General features: G+C 31.2%; 1 long non-coding RNA gene across 2 annotated transcripts; it reads left to right on the forward strand.

The window, feature by feature from the left end:
- The first annotated feature begins 3,436 nt into the window (after nt 1–3,436).
- On the forward strand, nt 3,437–7,011 carry LOC148265817 (uncharacterized). Of its 2 annotated transcripts, XR_015819356.1 has the most exons (4): nt 3,437–3,765; nt 4,688–5,189; nt 5,302–5,820; nt 6,253–7,011. It is a non-coding gene; the product is annotated as an uncharacterized LOC148265817 (long non-coding RNA). The 2 variants fall into 2 exon arrangements; XR_015819357.1 differs by lacking the exons at nt 3,437–3,765; nt 6,253–7,011 and adding an exon at nt 3,772–3,932 and having other exon boundaries at nt 5,302–5,628.
- Nucleotides 7,012–7,352: the final 341 nt, after the last annotated feature.

Raw genomic sequence — 7,352 nt, forward strand, 5'->3', positions numbered from 1 at the left:
GTAAAATACTTATGTTCTTTTCTTTATGCTTTTACTTTGGTATGATTGTACATGCTTCGGGGATTATTTCTTCCCAACAAATAGCATATACAGACTCCATATCATACAGTGGAGGAGACCATCCATCTCATTGTTTTTCATGTTTATTTTATTAAGAATTTTCTAAAGGACTTTTTCTGGAACGCTGGACAAACAAGCTTCTTGTTCATTATAGCAAATGGATGTTAATAAATTCTTGTGCTTATCTGGATGATATGATGTTAGAACAGGTTCTTAATTGAGAATTAGTATTCCAGATGGAGAAATACAGATTGCAGTATATCTTAGGAATTTGGATCTTAAAAAGGAAAAGGATTATAATCTCAGCTGAGTTTCTGGGGAATCGTGTTCGTGACATAAATTGAAGGCAAGTTAATGGAAGAGGTAATATTTGCTGGCTGAGTTCTACAACATTCACATCTTATAAGCATTTTACATTAAGATCTTTGCAAGCATATTCTTTGCATGCTTCCTATACAAGATGCAATACAAATGTGCATTTTGTCAAAACAACAAAGATACACTAATCATACTATTTCTAGCCTTGTATTTGATTCCTTGCAATTTGCTAATGCTTAAAATAGGTGTGATCATTTTGTTAAATTCATATATCAGACACTCTTAAATCATGATGACTTAGATATACCAACTATCAAATTCAAATTACAGGGAGAAAGAGCATACCCCAACTCTAACTAAATAGATTGATTTTGCTGTGAAGCATAATGTTAAGGATCTTGTGTTTGAAGCACGTGTTATTAAGCCATAAAGGTTTCTTGTTTCTTTTCCTCCACAACATTGAAAAGATTTACTTTTTCCATGAGCAACTATATCTTCAAATGGCCCAGATCCATTTGTCTTCTCAATATTAAAGAATGGCAATCTGACAGAGGATTTATTCTCATCATGTCCATTGCTGGAATATGTGCATTTGTGACATTACAATCTTTCTTGTGTAAAGGTTCTAAACATTTCTGCTTTGAGATCCAAATTTCTTCATCTAGATTATTATAGTGGGCTCAAAACCATTGAGATCAATCTTCGTGGCCTAAGTCTTACCTCACTTGTATTGAGTGAAAATCTTACAAGAAACTATTATATTAGGGACACTCTTCTATCCATTATGTAACTATTCAAGTTAGAGAAGTGTACAGAAACCATATAAGTATGAATGTTCGTACTCGCACTGCTTTTAAGTTGCTGAGTGAACTCTGTAATGTTACTATCCGTAGATAATTTATTTTGGGAGGTATATGCTTTGGCTATTTCTTATACTTCTTACTTTTTTTTTTTTGCTAAAAGCTTATGGGAGTTTTCTTTTGCTCTTGTTTGACAGTTAATGCATAGTCCTTCCACTTTTCTTAAAATTTGGTTTTTCAGTTTCTCTTCTACGAGGCCAGTGATTCATGGATACAAAAGCAACCTTCATATTTTTCAACTTTGGATGAGAGTTCATAAAACATTGAGACTATTGGGATGCGACATTTTTTAAAATATATTTGCATTAACACATTTGGATATAAAATTAATCTTTGCCTGGTGAAGGTTTTCCTTGGGAATGGAGAAGCACTGGTGAAGTTGATCATCTCCACTTTTTTGGATTGTACAAAAAATGATGATGGAAAGAAATCTATTATTATGAAAAAAGTTATTAGCATTTCCAAGAGTTTCAATAATTAGTTGCTGAAAAGAGTAATAATATAAAATACTAACTTTTTTTGGACAGAAAAAGAGATATTATTGAGGTTAAAGATGAGAACTTATAATGAGATGGATTATCTATCCTTCTGAATCATGAGCTAGGAAAAATAGAAAAAGAAAATAAAGGGCATCACAAAAAAAACATTGCCCCTCTTATTAAACCTTTGTCAAACATTTAGTTAAAATCATCTACTCACGTAAAAAAAAAATTAGAGAGAGAGGATTTTCTTATCTTCTACCTCAGATACTGTAAGACCTCTGAGATATTTGCCCATTCACTACGGTTACAGAGGAGGCTGATGATAAACAACCTTATATACATCTCCTCTTATCCAAATCTCTTTGGAGCCACAATTAAGCGAAAACCCCCAGTTCATCCTGCCAAATGCCTTATTGGAATCTAGTTTTAGGACCATTCCTTTTTGGTTCTATGCATATGTCACACTACTTTATTAGTTATAAGGGATAACAATCCAATATCCTTTTTGACATGTTTTTCTTTGGTATTAGAATGATCAATGTTGATTTCATACTTTTACAAATTCTCTCATTCAAGTGAAATTTTTCAAAAACTTTCATCAAATTATCCTTTATAATATCTCAACATAATTGGAAAAATGTACATGTGAGTTTATCTGAATTAGGAGTTTTTTTTATCCTCATTCTCCAAATAGTTCTCCTAATCTCATTTTTTGATGGTTTTTTTTTTTAAACATTTTATTTGAGCTATGCTCATGGGGTGCTAATAAGTGCCCTCAATATAGGAGGTTTAGAAGCAGTTGGCTTAGTTAAAAGAATTTTTTTAAAAAAAATTTTTTAATGAATTTCATTAACTGACTTAATCGATCAATTAAGAATGAAAAAAAATAAAACGGAACTGAATATATTTTAAATTAAAAAATAAAGTGAAATACTAGTTTTACATGATTTGGTTAAAAAAATTTCAAAACAAAAAAAAAATTATCAAACCTCGTTAACCAACCAAATCAACTTATTAAATAAAACTAGAAAAAATCAAAAAAGAAAGTAGAGGACATCACAAAAAACTATTGCCCCTCTTATTGAACCTTTGTCTAGCATTTAGTTAAAATTATTTTCGTTTTGAGATGCAGTTTTTTTTAATATTATTTATATGTCTAATTATTTAGTATTTAAGTATATTTTTTTGTCATTTAATTATTGGTTGTTCAGCTATTGCAATAAAGATAAAAATTATTAGATTACTATGAAAAAAATGACATAAATAGAAATTTATTTTTGATGATGATTTTCTAATTAGTTGTAAAAAATTTTGTATATATTTTCATTTTTTTAAATTTTATTTTTGATTATTACTAAATATGATCATGATTTGACCAACAATAAAAGATATTTAAAATTATAATATTTTTTTAAATAATAATCGGTGCTATTACCCTAATATAAAGAATTTTTCTAATGAATCTGTTTTATTATTTAATCATAATCTTTTATTTGATTATTGAAATTTAATATATCTAATATTTGAAATATTCAAAATTATTTTAAATTAATTAAATATTTTATTATTTATTACATGTCCCATACGAATATACTCTTTCATAATAATATATTTATCCAAAAACATTGCATATCGTTTTTAGAATTCAAAAATTGATTCAAAATTTAAAATTATAAAAAATGATTTTATAAAATATTGTTTTTGGTGGAAGAGAGAGGGGGCCGAACCCAAATGAAGAACAATTGGATTGGGGCATTTTGCAAGACAGACGAATGATCCAGCCTGTTCGGTGCTGTCAATAGGTATTGAGAGGCTAGGGTTTATAAATGCATCGCTAACCACAAGAGATCGAACGAGCCGCCGCTTCCGAGTTAGCTGTGGTTTCATAGAATCTTACCAGAGAGATGGATGCTATGAAACCTCTTGCGAAACCGTTAGAGAAAAGAAGATGACGACGACGACGAAGATGAAGGAAGCGTCATGAATCGTGAAGATGCAGTCCTTTCGTCAAGTCAGTGATCAACCAAGATAATCTCGTCTCTTGGGTGAGCGTCCTTTTAATCTTTTATTACTATGCTTTTGCACTTGATTTGGATTGCGTCACGATCGGTTGAAGCGGGAGTTGAGGAAAACAAGAGAAATTTTTTGATCTTTCATTTCAATCGCTGGTTGTTTGGGTCAAGCAATGAACTTTGCTAAAAAAATTATCCAGGTGACTTCATTTATAATTAGGGTCAATTTGGATTTGCGGTCATTTTTCTTTAAATAATTTGAGTTTGTTAAATATGATTGATTGGATTTTGAATCTCGTTTACTTGTTTGCATCTAATATATGTGAATTAAATTGTTGATTATATACGGATGGATACTGGAATTAAATTCTAGTAATTTACCTTTCTGTTCTCTGGTTATCATTTTCAGTTATATATCCTAAGTGAACTAGTATACCGATTTTCAAAGCCTAATTTATCCATATCGTGGTTATATCTGCTTCACGCAGGAGAATCTATGGCAATTTCTGACTTTTTTTTTCCAATTGTGTAGACAATAATTTTTCTTGTAGATGGTATGTATTGATTTGCTATTTAAAAAAAGTATGTATTGATTAACAACTTTTAGGTTTAAATACTACTTAATGCAGTTATTGCAATCTGGCCTTAATGGTTAATATTGGTTGTGACGAATACTTGGACATTTCTGTTGGTTAAAATTTAGGTTTAGGTTTAGTCGCATTTTGCGTTGACCAACATAGATCCCAAGAATGCATTCATTTGTATCATTTATAAACGCTATATCGTAACCATGGTCATGCACACTTGATTGATGGATAATGCATCCTCTTAGTTTTCCTTTTAAAGAAAACATGTAACCTCATGATTTGTAGTTATCTAACTTTTTACTATTTCAAGATTTATTATTAATTTGTAATGTAATTAACTAACATAACACCATATTTTATATTGACAGCACTTTTTACAATAAGCTTTATGCACTCTTTAAAAATGGCCTAAAACTGGAGGACGCTGAACAATCCCCAACCAAAACCTTCGCCAGCCATTCACAAAATTTTTTTTTCGTTCCAAAGAAAATTGTGTGAATGGCTTGCGAAAGTTTGGGTTGGGGATGAGGAGTGATGCTGGTAACTGAAATTCTCTTAAGGTTATATGCTGCAAACTCTCTTTCTTGATCAACTAGCGAGTGATGTCAATACAGTAACTGTACTAAACCGGAGGAGGTTGAGCAATTCTGTGAATGGCTTGCAAAGGTTTTGATTGGGGATGAGGAGTGATGCTAGTAACTGAAATTCTCTTCAGGTTATACACTGCGAACTCTCTTTCTTGATCAACTAACGAGTGATGTCAATACAGTAAACCGTACTAAACCGGGGAAGGTTGAACAATTCTGTGAATGGCTTACAAAGGTTTTGGTTGGGGATGAGGAGTGATGCTAGTAACTGAATTCTCTTCAGGTTATACACTGCAAACTCTCTTTCCTGTTAACTAGCGAGTGATGTCAATGCAGTAAACCGTACTAAAATTTTCTTATGCAGTAGTAATATGTTTTTTCATAGCACTTTTCAGGTACTTTTGTTTTGCTGCAGACTACATAGACAAGTGGAAGGAAAGATTCATACCAGGAATGACTTTTATGCTGCCTATCAATTGAAGTATGATCCACAGCAGAGCTAGAAGAATAGAGGACACAGACTTTCATACCATAGTAAACCCAAATAAACGTGCATTTGATTATGTTATCAATAGCATATACAGACTCCGTATCATACAATGGAGGAGATCATGCCTCTCCTTGTTTTTCATGTTTATTTTATTAAGAATTTTCTAAAGGACTTTTTCTGGAAGGCTGGACAAACTAGCTTCTTGTTCGTTATAGCAAATGGATGTTGATAATTTCTTGTGCTTATCTGGATGATATGATGTCAGAACAGGTTCTTCATTGAGAATTAGTATTCCAGATGGAGGAATACAGATTGCAGTATATCTTAGGAATTTGGACCTTAAAGAGGAAAAGGATTCTAGTCTCAGCTGAGTTTCCGGGGAATCATGTTTGCGACATGAATTGGAGGCAAGTTAATGGAAGAGGTAATATTTGCTAGCTGAGTTCTGCAACGTTCACATCCTATATCTACTTTTCTTATTGTATGATAAAATGATGAAGAATCACTGATTAGTTTTTCATGATTCATAAAGAAGATTACATGAATATGATTTGAAATTTAACCTGATCATGATCTCCAAAAAAAAAAAAATATAACATTCACAGAATTGTACAGCCAAAACTATTTTCCACTTAAAGTTGTTTTTCCAGAAGTCATTTTTAAAGCATTTTATCTTTTTCCTCACAGCACAAGCATCAGATTTGTGTCAAATGGACCCTAAGTAAATTAATAAAATAACAAAACAGTTTTTATCCAAATCCAACATTTTCTTTTCTTATCACTGACTTTATTGGTTAAATGTTTTTCTCTAACTGTGTTTTCTTGGTATTGATCTTCTTCATCTTTTTCTTTCCAGTTGTATGTCATTTCTCCATCTTGGGGTCGAATGGGTTAAGGTTAGGGTTATGGAATGTTTTCATCAATTGACTTCCCCCCCTCTTTTAACGATATATTATATCTTATTCTTGCTTATATTGCTACCATAATTGTATAATCTATGTTGTGCCTTGTTCTGGTAGTCTTTACTTTGCTGTTCTCTAGTGGGCTTTATAAATTACAACTTGACAAATTAGTTTGTTATGTTTGGCATTGTGAATTTTCTTTCTTTGATATTTTTCCCTTGTGAAATTAATTAGAGTAAGCATACAAGTAAAGTTCTCTTTGTGTATATTGGATAATCAATTTCATGCTTTTAATGCTCAATTACGTTGGTGGTTCATTTATAAAAAGTTTTTTTCAATGAAATTGCTTTGCTCAAGAATAGATTCAAACCTGAAGTGTTGATTTCTTGTCACAATCTTCTTTGGCAAATAATGAATGTCCTTTTCATTATGAGAGATGCAATTGAATTCCTTCAAGCTTAATTGTGTTGAGAGCTTCTTTCTTTGGTAGTCTTTACGACATTTTCGTGTTGAGGCAAATGGTTTGAAAAGTATTATATAGGAAGTAAGTCCTAGTGCTATGTTTAGAACAAAAGAACATCACTTGTGGAAGTCATTTAGAAAACCACTCTTTGATTCATTAAGGAATGGTCAAAATTGTATTTAAATGATAAATTGACATTTAGGAGAATTTTATATGAAAGCGGAATAATCAATTTTGAATTCCATGAAAATTGATAGAAAACCTTCATAAATCGCGAGTTTCAGGCATTATATTACGTCTCCATGTTAGCTTGTAATTTTCTTATGTACTCTTGAGGACCTAGATCCTTACATTATTGTCGTTTATCTATTGCTTGTGTGGATGGTAAACCTCATCACTCCCAACTAATTAGGTTATTATCTTGATAGTTAGTGATTACTTATTTAAATACTATAAAATATCAAACTTTACTATATAAGTGCCTCTAAGATATGAGTCACTATAAGATTACAATAGAATTTTTTAATTGATTGTCCATAAAATTACCATAAAAGCTGTTAACTAATTGTGATGAGCTTTTCTAAATTTGGA

Source organism: Carica papaya, chromosome 5, assembly GCF_054855325.1.
Source record: "Carica papaya isolate Zhongbai chromosome 5, ASM5485532v1, whole genome shotgun sequence".
Classification (NCBI taxonomy): domain Eukaryota; kingdom Viridiplantae; phylum Streptophyta; class Magnoliopsida; order Brassicales; family Caricaceae; genus Carica; species Carica papaya.